This window comes from Serinus canaria, chromosome 3 (genome assembly GCF_022539315.1).
Source record: "Serinus canaria isolate serCan28SL12 chromosome 3, serCan2020, whole genome shotgun sequence".
NCBI classification, from domain to species: Eukaryota; Metazoa; Chordata; class Aves; order Passeriformes; family Fringillidae; genus Serinus; species Serinus canaria.
The window spans coordinates 15,303,380-15,316,937 of NC_066316.1; the positions used below are offsets into that span (position 1 = coordinate 15,303,380).

The following is a 13,558-nucleotide window of genomic DNA, read 5'->3' on the forward strand; positions in this document are numbered from 1 at the left end:
TTTTAAGACTAATGTTATAGGCTACTATAAGAAACTATGAAAACAGCCAATAATTGTCACATTTCCATTAAAGGTGAGTGTGGTTCAAACAGTACAAGGGTTTCTGGGGTGGGGTGGAAAATCTGGGATCAAGAAAAACAGTTTGTTTTGTTAATTGTAACATTTGAGGAAGTATTAGGGCAAGTTTAGATCTTTCCACCAATTCAGGACTCCTTGAAAAAGGGACATTCTTTTTTCTGATACTTCCATATACTACCCAGTTTTCAAAATGACATTAAAAGAAAACAACCCATGTTTGAACTCTTCTCTCTGTATTCTATATCAAGAATTCAATCTCAGTTGTAACTTCACTGAAAACAAATGCTTTGTTTTCACACCTTACTGGTGTGAAAGCAAAGTAAACAGGTTTTGGCTCCTAATAATTACACAGACTGAGAGTCATGTAATTCAATGCCACTTAAAACTCAATTCCAGAGTGATATTAAGGTGAAATCTGTGATATTAAGGAGAAATTTAAAACCAGTGGTACTCAAAACACTGATCATGTTATACAGGTTGGGAACTTCAGACATTCTATGGCAACACCTCTGATTTTATGTACCAAGCTGAGGAGGGTACCAAACCTGGCCCCTCACTTGAAGAACAGTGGTCTGACCTCGCCTAACGCAGGGCTCTGAGCATGGTTTTAATTTCACTACAGCAGCCTGAATCCAGTGTCACTCTGATGTGGTGGTGGTTGCTGTCTCACCTGAGCTAGATGAGCCTCCCAAAGAAGGGACACATGAAAACCAAAAACTTGCTCTCTGGTGACTTGACAGTTTCTTTGGTCCTTTCAAGCCTTCCCACCTGTAGTCACAGCTTAAAGCCCTTTCTGAAGGCCACTGAGGCTGCACCCAACACCCCTGCAGACCGCCCCAGCTCTCCCTTGGAAATTCCCCCACGAATCAGGTCTTCCCCACCCCAAAAATCCCCTTTGCTCTGGAGGAATGTCCCAGCCAGCACATCTTCACAGCTCCTCTTGGCCACTCAGCAATGACAGCCAGCATCTGACCTGCTCACCAGGAGCCATCAGGAAGGCAAATGTGGTGGCAGTGCAGTTTCTGCTCTGCACAGTGACACACAGTTTAATATCCACACAGCCAAGAGACAGGGCAGGGACCCTGCTGTGACACACACAAGCCTGTTTCTTCCGCTAAACCTCTGCTGTCTCCCAGCCACACGTTTGCTTTGGAGCTCAGTTTGGGCTGCACTTCAGCACACCCAAGAGCAACGTTAGCACAGCATTTACGGGCTTTGCCTTCCCCACTCGTGTTGAACAGCCGAGCATTGTTATCTTATTTTTGTTATAGTGTTTGCATTGGTAATGCTGAACAAACCTGAAGCCTCCACTACAGCAAACACAAAAATTGACTCTGTTTATAAAAGAATTAAAGAACTAACGCATGTTGAGAGTCTCTCTCCATTTACAGAAAACAGGCACCTCTTCATGACAGCAGTTTCTCTGACTGATGAAAGTTTAGAAATCAAAAGAAGTGGAAGAAAACATGCAATTATACACCCCTGAAGAAAATGAGCGCCATGCTCAGATTGGCAAATTTCATCTTCCACAAACCATTAATTAGCAAAAGATTCATCAAGACTAAAGATCTCTGCTTAGTGCCAACCTGGTTACATTGAAGCTGGACCTTGCTCTCTCCTTTGAAACACCTCTGATCTTTGGACTTGGTAACTGAAAGCTGCTATTTCTGGCGCTGATTCGTGCGCATGTTAAGGAACCACTGCAACTGGAGCTGTCTCCTTGTGAACCAGTTACACTACAGAGCTGAGTTAAAAGAAGGTGCCTCTCTTGCTACCTGGCCCTTATAAGAAGTAGATCACCAGAAGACTACTCGCACTTTCAAAGTACTGCATTCTCCTTGTTTGACAGATTACACTTTTAAGATGTTACATAAAAGCAAAAATAGTCACAAATACTTTGGATCATCTGTCTAGTGTTAGCACTGCCAGAGATGAACTGTGCCAGGAGTGCTTTACATCAGTGCGAAAAAAGTCAGAGTTCCTAAAAAAAATGTTTTCCCAATGAAATATTTATTGAAAAACAAAAAACAGCTTGTGTGAATGATGGCAAAATCCTTCAAACTAGATACTGCATAAAACCTGATGTACTTCATGGAAGCTAAAAAACCAAATTTTGAATATGAAGTTTGAGTGTTTCCTTGCTAATAGGACATTATCTCCAAGTCCTTGATACCCCTCAGGCAGACAATTTGAGCACTTGGTATATTTATGTTATTATTTCCCTCGTGAAACTCTTTATTTCATCTTTCCCATTAAAAAAGGCAGGTGTATAAAGGAACACAATTACAACTCTTAATAAATCAGCACCAACAGATGTATTTAATGCTCTTTAAGACAAAACCTGAAGGACCTATGGCTATCAAGTTTCTTTTTATTTGTCTCCAATCAGCTTCAGAGAATAAGAAATCAGCTTGACACAAAAATCAAAGCAGCGTTTTAATATGCACAAAGTCTAGCTTCGTTCGTTCAGCAGTCCAATCCAGTTCCTGCAGAAAAGGAGTGGGTGGTTGCTGCTACCAACTTAAATGGAAGCAGGATCAGTCACGAGAGGAGGAATATCTAGAGCTGTTACACTGGATGCTGCAATACTTGCCTGAACAATGGAAGTATTCCGAAGGACACACTCTTGGATATCTGTCCAGCAGCACAAACTCCTAATCCTCCTCCTCTCTCCACCACCACCTGGTTCATTATGTTAAATCAGAGCCCAAAGATGCCATCCTATTATGTAAAAGGCATGCATTTTGACTTCAGCCAGAAAGGGCTACTTTCAATTTACCCTGATAAATCAGTTGGCTAATTTCTACAGCAATCATTTTAAAACACAATTCACTTTTATAGTTTATTTTACCACGTGAAAGTTTCCTGTGCCCTTAGATGCAAACTGAAGTGCCTCTGTCAATTTTGTGCCCTGTGAGAGGTCCATAAGACACAGGAACCTTCACTTGTACAGATGCATGCCTAAAATTATCAGAATTAAAAAAGGTAGAAAGTGTTGTTTGAACTCATACACATTGCAAGTGTTCACTGATTTGGGAGACACAAATATAAAACTGGTGTTTGGGGCAGCCCAGCCCTCTCCCATCGTTGTTTGAGCAATAGTGCATTCTAGAGTGGCAAAATCCAGCATTCACTGACGGCAGCGAGTGTCACCCTGATGACTGCACCAGGCACCAGATGAAAAAGCCTGGATTTCCCTGCTCCCAAGAGCCTTGGAACTGTCTGAGCACACGCTGCCACACACAACAGCTCTGGCGTGCTGCACTGAAGTTCGGCTAAAGAAGCTGACAGCCCGCCCCCCGGATGGAGATAAAATGGGCAGATTCGTTTATTTTACACCAGCAGCTGACCCACAGCTGTAAATCAGCCACCAAGGGGCCCACTGGACAGCACACAAACCTCTCCATAGGTTTCCAACTAAAGTGGCCCTGGCTTTTCCAGTTGTGTTTCACAAAATGCAAGAAATGACAGCAGGTAACTGTACTCCTATTTTCGTGCTTAGGAATAACTTATTTTTCCAGATCTTGATGTGAATAAAGCAGCCAACACTCTAAATCAAAGTGGCACGGCAAAAGGATTTTTCTTCAAGTGTTTATCCACCCCGAAGAAAATCCTAATAAATATACATTTTCGCCGTCGCCTCCAAAAGATGAACCACCTTACTCACACAATCCCCCCCAGATGCCTCTGTCTCTCCGCGCTGGCGGTGCTCCCAAGGAAGACCCATGCGCGCTATTGCTCAGGGAAAAGACAGGCTAATCCCCAGCCCTAACACCAACCCCTGAAAAGGGCCGGGCAGGAGGGCCAGCCGGGTCCTGCCCAGCCATATGTCAGCTTTGCTAGAGCGGAGTGAAAGTCTCCCCCAGGCCCTTTTAGCTCCCCCGGCACTACAGCACGCACTTTTAGAGGTTCCCTGAATCCCCCGCTCTTGCTGGGAGAACGGAGCCGGGCTGCAGCCCCCGGCTACAGGGGCTCCCCGGCGCACACGCGAACTTACCGGGGCGGCGCGGCTTTCCTGGCGTCGGAGGGAGCCCGGCTCCGGAGAGCACAACCGGCCGCACTACCACCTCAATAAAAAAGTGTATTCCAGCTACCCGCACCTGCTTCGGCTCGGGATCCCCCCGCATCGGCGGGGGAGGGGGCGTATTTTAAGGTCAACTTCGCCGCTTTCCCTCAGCTCATCTCAGCACGAACTCCCACCCCGGAGGAGAGGGGGAGGATCCCCGCCCCGAGCTCCTCTGCCCGGGCACCAATTTAAAGGTAGAGATAAAACAAGCCCCGATGACTCTCAAACCCAGAGGGGGAAGAGAAGTGTCGCTGCCCCCTGTTCCCCCCCCCCCCCACCGATGCCTGCAGCCCCCCAGCCCCACTCACCACATGCAGCTCCACCTGAGAACTAAAGCATGGAGAGGGGGAGGTCGGAAACTCTCGCCCTAGAGCAGCTCCATATGTCGCTCCTCGCCGCGCCGCTCCGGGGAGGGGCCGGGTGGGATGCGGAGGAGGAGGAAAGGAGGAGGAGGAAAAGAGGAGGAGGAGGCAGGAGCAGGCGGCGTGAGGATTTAAGCCTCCTCTCTGCCCCGGCGGCTGCGATCACGCAGCATTATACAATGGAGGAGGAGGAGAGGAAGGAGGAGAAGGAGGAGGCACCACCAGCCCCGGCTCCCAGCACTTGCCGCCAGCACTGACGACAGGGGCGGCTCCGGCGAGCTCCTCACCCTCCGGCCCGCGTCAAAGCTCCGCCTCGGCCCCGGCCTTCTTCCCCCGCCCCCCCAACCCCCGCGGCTGCTGCCGCTGCTCCTCCCTCCTCCTCCTCCCCCGCTCCGGCTCCCCGCGCTGCCCACGCGTGCCCGGGCCCCGGGCGAGCGGCGCAGCCCCCGCCGCCGCCGCGGCTTCCCCGGGGAGCGCCGGGCCGGCACAAAGGCGGGTGCCAGCGCGCCCCGACCGCAAATATGACAAGTATCCCTGCTATCCGGTGGCGGGGACCCGGCCGGGGCACGGGGCTCTGCCAGCCCGGCTCTCCGCGCGGGGCTGGCCCCGGATTGTCCCGGTGCAACCCAAAATTCTCGCCCCGGCAACTCCGGTCAGCCCCCGGCCCGGCCAAGCACAGCAGGGGCGAGGCGGCGATGTGGAGAAAGCCTGGAGCGCTGCCGGCCGCCCCCCGCCCCGGGACCTCACCTGGGAGCCGAGGGAGGCGGCGGCCCCCGTCCGTGGAATCCTCGCTGTTAATTTGGGCTGTGCAGATACCACCGAAGCACAAAAATGAGGCCAAACGGAGATGTTCGAGAGCGCGAAGAGTTGGGGGAAGGAGGGAAGCGCTCGGCACCAGGCGCTATCTGGAAAGAAGATGATTATTTTGAGTCACCTCAATGACTGAGTTTTGAAAGGGGCTGTAATCCCAGCCGGCGCTGTTAAAGGCGATTCAAACACCTTACAGTTTTGGCTGTAGCCCCAGCAGGCATCTCGGATCGTTCCGGCCTTTCATGTTCCACTAAACCGGTTGTACTTCGGGACAATAAAGCTTTAAGACCTAATATAAAGGCGATTATTAGTCATTAATACCACGACTCATTTAGGTATTATGCTCAAAACGGTCTGTAATGATTTGTGATCAATCAAGATGATGGTCTTGCTAGAAACTAAGATCCATTTTCAGTTAGAAAGCCGAAAAGGAAAAGGATACCTTTAGAAGAAAGGTTTCCTTACCCTGGAAACTGTATCTGACAAAAATCCACAAAGGAAAAACAACACCAAACCATTAAAACAGTGAATCTGCCAAAATTAAAGGAGACTAAGTGCTGATTTTATAGATTCTTAAAATTAGAATTGAAAAGGCCCCATCACATTGATGTTAAAACACCAGGACTGGCACTTGAGCACTCTGCTGAACTCATTAAAAATAAAGGAAAGGGCATCAGATCTAAAAACTGACGTTATTATTTTGCAGGTTTGGAGGCCTCAGCACACCTTTCCCTTTCCACCCGCGCTATTCCTTTGAGGAGATCCAAGCTCTCTCATCCAGTATCTGTGGCACGGAGTTCGCCCTAAACCAATCTGCAAAGCAATTCACGAGCCATTTACTAGATTTTGACGAGTGATTTGCGAATTGCCCAGGAGCTGGCAAACATTAAAACCAGAATCTCCCTGGCTGAATGCTTTCCGGCAGCAAGGCGCTGAAATTTGGTCCTTCTGCCTGGGGAAACAAGTCTCCCCCTGAAATTACCAGCGTCACAACAAAATCACTAAATAAAAGGAAAAGGTTCATCTTTAGGGCCTGAGTGATACCTGTTCAGTGGGCTTCTGCCTACTCAAAAGCCACACAAATTATTTGTAATACTTGCACATTGTTGGCTGGGTTGTTAGGGGTTTTTCTGCGTGCCAGATTCACTGAATTTCGGGGCCCCATTCCACCCTCCTTTTCACCAGATTTGTAACTCAGCGGGATCTGGCCTTGCGCAATTGCGCCGTGGATGCGCCCAGCCGAGCAGCGCCTGCCTTCCGGAGCTCAAAGTCCGCAGCAGGTTTACAGTCCCCGTGCCTGGGTGTGTGCACGCTATCAACGGCACCAGAGGCAGAACCACAAACATTTGCTAAATAAGCAGCTGGGATCCAGCCCGATGTGCACAGCCCTGATCTTGCCATGTTACAGTCGGCAGTAAAAAGCCTGAGCCTGTGTTATTCAAGTTTTAAATGCTTCTGACTTCGCTCGGTTGCTCCAATTTTACACCAGCGTAAGAAAAAGCTCACCGCCCCTTCTGTTTCCTACTGTAACTCTCCCGAGTCTTTCTTGGCAGGAGTTTCTAGTCACGCTGTAACTCATATTGTGCCTCTGAACACAACTAGTACAACCTGCATCCACACTCAGAAGCACTCCCAGCTGAGCATAGGTCACGATAGGAATCGATATGAATAGAGCTCCTTCCTGTGCTCCGTGCACAGCACAGGCTCCAGCGCGGCGGGACGAGGTTGGGCTACGCAAGGAGAATAATCCCACTGCTGCCTACTCCTCACATGGCCTCGCACCTGACGGAGAGAGACCTTTCTGGCCAAGAAACTCTGCTCTGCAGCTCTGGAGAAGCCTGATCAGAAGGTGTCTGCAAGACCCAAATGCAGTTTGCCTGAGCACTTCAGTAAGCACAGACAAGCAGCCTGCAATGGAGCCACAAAATGCTGTGCTAGGAAGTGTGTCAGCAGAGGTTTCCAGAGCCTGCGGGAGCAGGAGGGGGAATAGCCTGAGTGTCTGCAAGGAGGAGCCACCCAAAATGCATCCCATTTTAGAACCATGCATGTATGGGCTTCCCAGGGAGTAGTAGCATAGGTTTAGTTGTGCAGCTGTAGCCTTAAGAGGCCCTTGAGCTGCTCCCATGTGAAGATGACACAGTAAAAGAGAAGGAGCTGAGCTGTGTCTTTCTGCAGCAGTACCGACCTGATGTGGGCTACCGGCACAGCCTAAGTGCAGCTCTGTCTTGGAGCAAGGATGGTCTGATGGAGCAAGGATGGAGCAAAGCCTGTTTGACTGAGGCCAGGTCTCATGAAAATCATTCAAGAACCACCCCTGCATTGAAGATAAATAAATGAATAAGGTAATAAATGAACAAAAAGAAATCAAAGATTGGGAAGGGGGAAACAGACACTGGACTTCATAAATCAATTCATTAGAAACACTACAGACTGCCAGGTAACCTGCCCATCAACACGGATGCTAATTAGGAAAGAGTGGCAAAGTTTGTGCTGGAATGTTGGCATCCCTTGCACTTTTCAAAAACAGAGGGAGTGAACTGCTTCCTATGCTTCTAATTGCATCCTTGGCCTTTTTTCCTTCTGATTGCAATACGTATGAATAATATGAGATTTGATCAGGTAATTGCTCAAAACAACTTCATTTTCTCTCTGGATGTCTTTGCTTTGGTGCATGCAGAAGCTGGCAGGCAAACACCTAATACCGCCCCCCAGAGCAGACAACTTTTTGCAAATAAAGACCCCCCTGAACACTGGTACCTTGGGAGAAGCTAGACAAAGGTCCTGCCTACAGCCAGAGCTGCTCATTCCACCCGAGCAGGGAGGCTCTTCTGGGTAAGGAGAAAGCATGCTGCAAGCAAAGGCATGGTTAAACACTGCTCACACCTCGTGTAGTCTCTGTTCAGGCTCAGCACTGACCTCCAGGAGTAGGGTCCTTCTCATGTAAGGCTCAGCTACAAATAAAAACAAGTTTCTCAGTAAAAAACTGGGGTGCTGCATTACTGCAGTCTGCACCTGTACACAAGCAGGGAGGGAGCTGCACCTAGGAGGGGGCTGCTTTCCTTGGGATTTCAATGGCTTTTTCTTCTTTTTCTCCTGGTGCAACTCTAACATGGCTGTCCCATGTGTCCCAAGGCACAAGAGTCAGTAAAAATCGAACGAAGCAATGCTCCATCCCTTCTCACTCCAATTTTAGCTCTTTTTCCCCTCTTCATTTTCTCCTTTAATTCATATTTTTCTCCTTTAATGTGTTTGTGGCAGTAGGAGAAACACCGTTCCCTAGAATGCATAATATGCTTAATTATCATTCTCGGTTAGTTCTCTAGGAAAAAAAAAAAACCCTACAGGAGAAATCAGTTTAATTAATGAGTATGACCAAATGCAGCCTTGGTTCTAATGCAGTATCATATATTATATGTCCAGTTGGGCAGTTGATCTTCTTTGGGTAAAATGAACAGCAATGCAAAAAAAGAGGGAGCTCATGAATCAATATTCTGAGTGCAACTAACCGCTTTTGTATAGTTATTCTAAGCTTCCTACAGATTTTGATGAAAATGTCGGTTTCCAAATACTGCTTTTGGCTTTGGTAATGCAGGATCAGGCCTGTAGAGTCTAGTAAAAGGAAGCTATGGCTTGGCAGTACCAAGGGTTGTACCCCATGGTAAATTCGTTAAGTAATTAAGGAAAAAAACCCAACTCTTAACTCCAGGATAGCTCTCAAATAGCCATACCAAATAAAAATCCCGAGTGTGCACGAACAACAGGAGTGGCAAGGTTTCATCTGAATGTAAGGTTCGGTGATTTAGATGTTTTTCAGAAGGGCTACTCTTCACATACTAAATTATTAAGGAAATATTATGGAACAGGATTATCAGGAAAGTAAAAAAAAGCAGTGTGCATTAGCTAGCTTAGTCAGAGGAGGTTTTGCTGCATTCCTCATGCAGGGAGATGACTCCCTCCCTCTGTAATTCCCTGTGCACTCCCAGTCCTCTAGAGACTATTGGTGTGTATCATCCTTGCTCCAGCTGAAAGACTGTCCTCTGACAGAGGTTCTGGCTGCCTACCATTGCAGTGTATCTCCTCACATCTTTCTGCCTTTTAATAAAACTCTGTGTTCCTTTCCAAATCCCATTCAGGCTGCATCCCTTGCAAGATGTGCTTCATTCCTGGCCCAGGCCAGACTGTTCACACTGGAACTGCCTGTATGGAACACAAGCTCCTAAAACAGTCTCCCCTTTCCAGTCCTGCTTCTTGTAACACAGTGGATTGTACTCTGCACTGAGCTGAGTTTTAAACAGTTTCAGGCTGCTTTTCTTTCTCTTTCAATGCTCACTCTGCAGTCTCTATCAAAAGCACAAGTCATTCTTTTCTGGAACACTTGGTTACTTTTTTGAAGAGAGGGTACGCTGATGTCCTGATATCCATCTCATACCAGGGCCAGTGGATCAAGGGGAAAAAAAATCTGCAGATAAACCCAAAGCTTCTGTTTTAGAGCTGAGGAGGAAATACTTCTAATCAAGAAAAAACACAGAAACGGTGGGGAAAAATTGAGGGATGGCCAGTCTTCAGGCCTAATTAACCATTGGTGTAAACAGATGTCACTGCAATCAAGCCAGAAGACTTGGGGCCACCCACCAGCCTTGAGCACAAACCCAACATGAGCCTGAAAATCTTAACAACATGGGGCTGTCAAACATGCAAGCCACATACTTCAGCACAAAGGTCACCACCGCATCTCCAATGCTGAGGGACCACCTGCTCCTTGTTCACCAGGGAAGAACAGCTCTACTGCTCTGCCCTGCCCTGAGTGCTGCACAGACTACAGCCTGCTCCTGAAGCAAAGCTACTCCTACAAAGCTCTCCATGGAGCCATACATTCCTGGAGCACAGATGCCCCCCACACTTTTCCTAAACACTCTGGAAACCTGAAAGAGGCCAGGCAGCTGCTCAACCCTGCTCAGATGCCAAAGGCTTGATAGACCAAATGGGGCTGCCACTGGGGTGACCAAAGGCAGTACCTGCTCAGATTTGTTGCATTAAAGCATTGTACAACAGTTCCAAGGAGTTTGAGGCTGGAAGGGCACAATCAAAATGGTGTTGTGGCTGATGTAGGATGTTGCACAGCATTTCAATGTGTTAAGCAGGACTTACACCGTGTCACGTGTCACTGGAGTTAAACGTGTTTGTGCTCAGATGCATTACCAGAAAAAAAAACCAAAACAAAAACCAAAGCAATAACAAGCTATCTCAATCCTTATTTATATGAAAACATGAGTTAATACATGGACATCCAAATGAATGCACACACCTATAGCTGCTTTTGCTGGCTGGAATACAGCCTGTAAAGCACATTAATGCTCCTATGCAGATTTGGGGGCTCAGGCCTATTGTTTAAAACTAGTTTCTGCAGCTTCTTAGAGCCTCTAGATTCAAAGAATGCTTACCAAGATAGAGGCATTTTCAAAGTAACTCAAATTTGCAATGATAAATCCTTTCTCTGACTGTCCCAGGTGCAAAATTCTTTACAGACGATGTTTATCTGTACTCCTCTCAGACAAAGGTTTCTGAGGGTCTAATTTTAAATAAACAGTGAGTGACCAACACCACTTCTTTAAAAAAAAAAGCAAAAAGTGAAAACCAACAAACCCCAAGAAAACAGAAGTTGAATCTGTAGGGCCAAATTCAGAAGAGGAAGAAAAAAAAAAAGGAGCTGGCAAAAAACCTAGCACAAGAACATCAAACGTAGCAGCATTAACTGCCACTGCCATTCTGTTCCTCTACAAATTTTTGAAGTTCATACAGAACTGAACTCATTGAGGCAATGCAGTGAATGCACAAATCTTTCTGTTTTAACCCTTCACAAAATGTGTAAGTCCTTAGATTATGTGCAAAGAGGAGATTAAAAAAAAACAAAAACAAAAAAAGACTGAATGAGTACATCAGATGCTTTTAGTGACTATGCCTGTGGTAATGATTCACTTTGTCTTTCTACATTCCCTAGTGCTAGCACGGCGAAGAGTCAGCAGAAGCTCATACTGCATATGCAGGTAAACAGACTGTGGGTGATGTCTGCATTTCTTAACTCTACCTAAAACCACCCCGTAACCGTCAAAAATGCATTTTATCTTTCTGAAGAAAAAGGGAACTGCAGAAATTAATTTAGGTTCTCCTCTAAACCTTTTTTTAATGTTCTTTCACTTTAAAGAAAGCTGTTCATTTATAGTGACCATTAGCCAAAGGCTAAAAGAGGTTTACACCTAATTAGTATTCCCAAGCAAGGATGAAACACTAAATCATTCCAAACCCACCCAGCATTTAGGTCCTACCAACAGGACAAAGGAAAAAACCTGAAAATCCACCATTTATCATCAGAGTCCCCTTCCTTTCACACCTCTTTATGGTCTCTTTCTTCCTCCCACAGTGACTCTGGGGTGATAATGTCCTTGAAATGTAGCAAGGGTCTGGAAGAGGAGAGGGGCAGCTCTCCTGTGCGGTCACACCCATAGGACATAGCATGTGTAGACATTTGCAAGGGTGCAAAACAGTAGGGAAAAAAAAAAAAAAAAAAAAGAGAGAAAAGATATGTCCTGATGTCCTGAGCAGGGATGTCCAGGCATGGAGGTAGGGAAGAAGGTGCTGCATGGCATAGACTATGGTGGTTTTCTGTGACAGCAATAAGCAAGTTGCTCAAACAGTAATAATTGTCCTCTTTCATTTTTATTTGAGCACTGGTGAGGGGGTAAAACAGAGGCACAATTGGAGTACAGAGGGAAACAAGTCAAGGGAAAGGAGTGGACCCAAGAAACAAGGAGGAAGAGTTGCATTCCCATTGATGGTGCTGCTACCGAGTCCAGAGTCTTCCCTTGTTTGACCACTGGACAGCAGCAGGAGAGGAAAATAACACAAGGTGTATCACTGAGGCTTTCCCCGCTTCTTCTCCCAGCCACAAACTTTTCCAGCACACGTGGGATGGGCAGAAGGCTCCCAAACCCCTCTCTCTCACAGAGATCCACTTTCCTACAGAGGTTCAACTTTGCAAACGAGTTTCTATAGGAGTCATTTGTAAAAGGGAAGGTGCCAACGACTGAGCCATACCTCCTGCCTGCCAGTGAAATCCCTGACCATCCAGAGCAGCCAGCCCCAGCTACTGCAGAGAGAGGCACCAGACCCTGAGCCAGAGCTGGGCAGAAAGAGGCACCCTCTGCCAGAGGCTCACAGCAAGGGGCCAGCCAAGCCACGGAGGGATGATTGTCCATCTGCTATCACTCCTGCCCCAGTGCATTTTCTAATCATCCACACCCAAGGGACATTCCTAGTATGTTTTCTGCTAAATAAAAAAATCGTTATAAACCCCAGCTACTTTGCTTGTTCACCTATTACCTACAGTAGAGTTAACTTTCATATTAAATATTTTTCTTTTTCCCTCTAAATCTGCTTTTCTGCTAACTTTACTGTACTCTTGCTGGATGTTCAGACCCTGCCACAAGAGCAAAAGAAGTTAGGCATCTGTCAAAGTGCTGATAATTTGACTCCACACACATACCCAAATACTACTGCCAAGCAGGTCAGCATACAGAAACTTCTTTTTGCTGGCAGTACTCTTCAAAGAAGCTCTTCCTTCTCTGAGCAGCTGGGAAAGTGCAAGTGCCCACTCCTTACTCGACCTGTGGGGTTCATAGAAAGAGCTGCTCCCAAGAACATCTGCATTACTCCTGCCAGCAAAAAGGGAGGCCTGGCATTTGATGGGTTTGTTTCTGTTTTAAAACCAGAACAACCTAAACCAAATCACCTCTGTTAGACAAACACTGTCTTCCATGAGATGTTCTGGTGAAAGACCTCAGGCTCCCAAGATCTTTTTGCTAGCTACCACAGCTGATGTGGGCACAATAAATAGAAGGAAATGCATTTGTTGTTTTGAACTTCACTTTCTTTCATTTAGCAAAGATTCCCCTTAAATAAATGGAACTAGGGAGATCTTGGAATAAGCCTTAGCAAGTTTTAATCACACTTTTTCTTCTTGCTAGCAAGCCGTCATTCAGTAGCTAGGTGGTTCTAAATAAAGAACTCTAGTCAACAACAGGAAATAACTCCCACAGAAAAAAAGGGCAGAATACAAACTCGCAGCAACTCTCGTACATAGCTCACAACGGCCTTTTGTTCCATGCACATTAAGTCCAAAATCTTTACTTTTCAGAACATGTTCTTACTCTAAGTAATTAAAAATTATTTTTCACTTGTCACAAGT

General features: G+C 46.6%; 1 protein-coding gene across 7 annotated transcripts in view; it reads right to left on the reverse strand.

The window, feature by feature from the left end:
* SERTAD2 (SERTA domain containing 2) overlaps positions 1-13,558 on the reverse strand; it is a 79,217-nt gene that overhangs the window by 17,112 nt on the left and 48,547 nt on the right. For 2 of the 7 annotated variants that reach the window (XM_030235315.2, XM_030235314.2), the window contains exon 2: positions 5,254-5,411. The exons of 1 other annotated variant lie outside the window; for it this stretch is intronic. The gene's annotated coding sequence lies outside the window, so the exon portion shown is untranslated. Of the gene's footprint in view, positions 1-4,075; positions 4,414-4,452; positions 4,810-5,253; positions 5,412-7,501; positions 7,631-13,558 lie in introns of those variants that run through there. 4 more of the 7 variants (XM_018921094.3, XM_030235317.2, XM_030235313.2 and 1 more) reach the window with 4 other exon arrangements.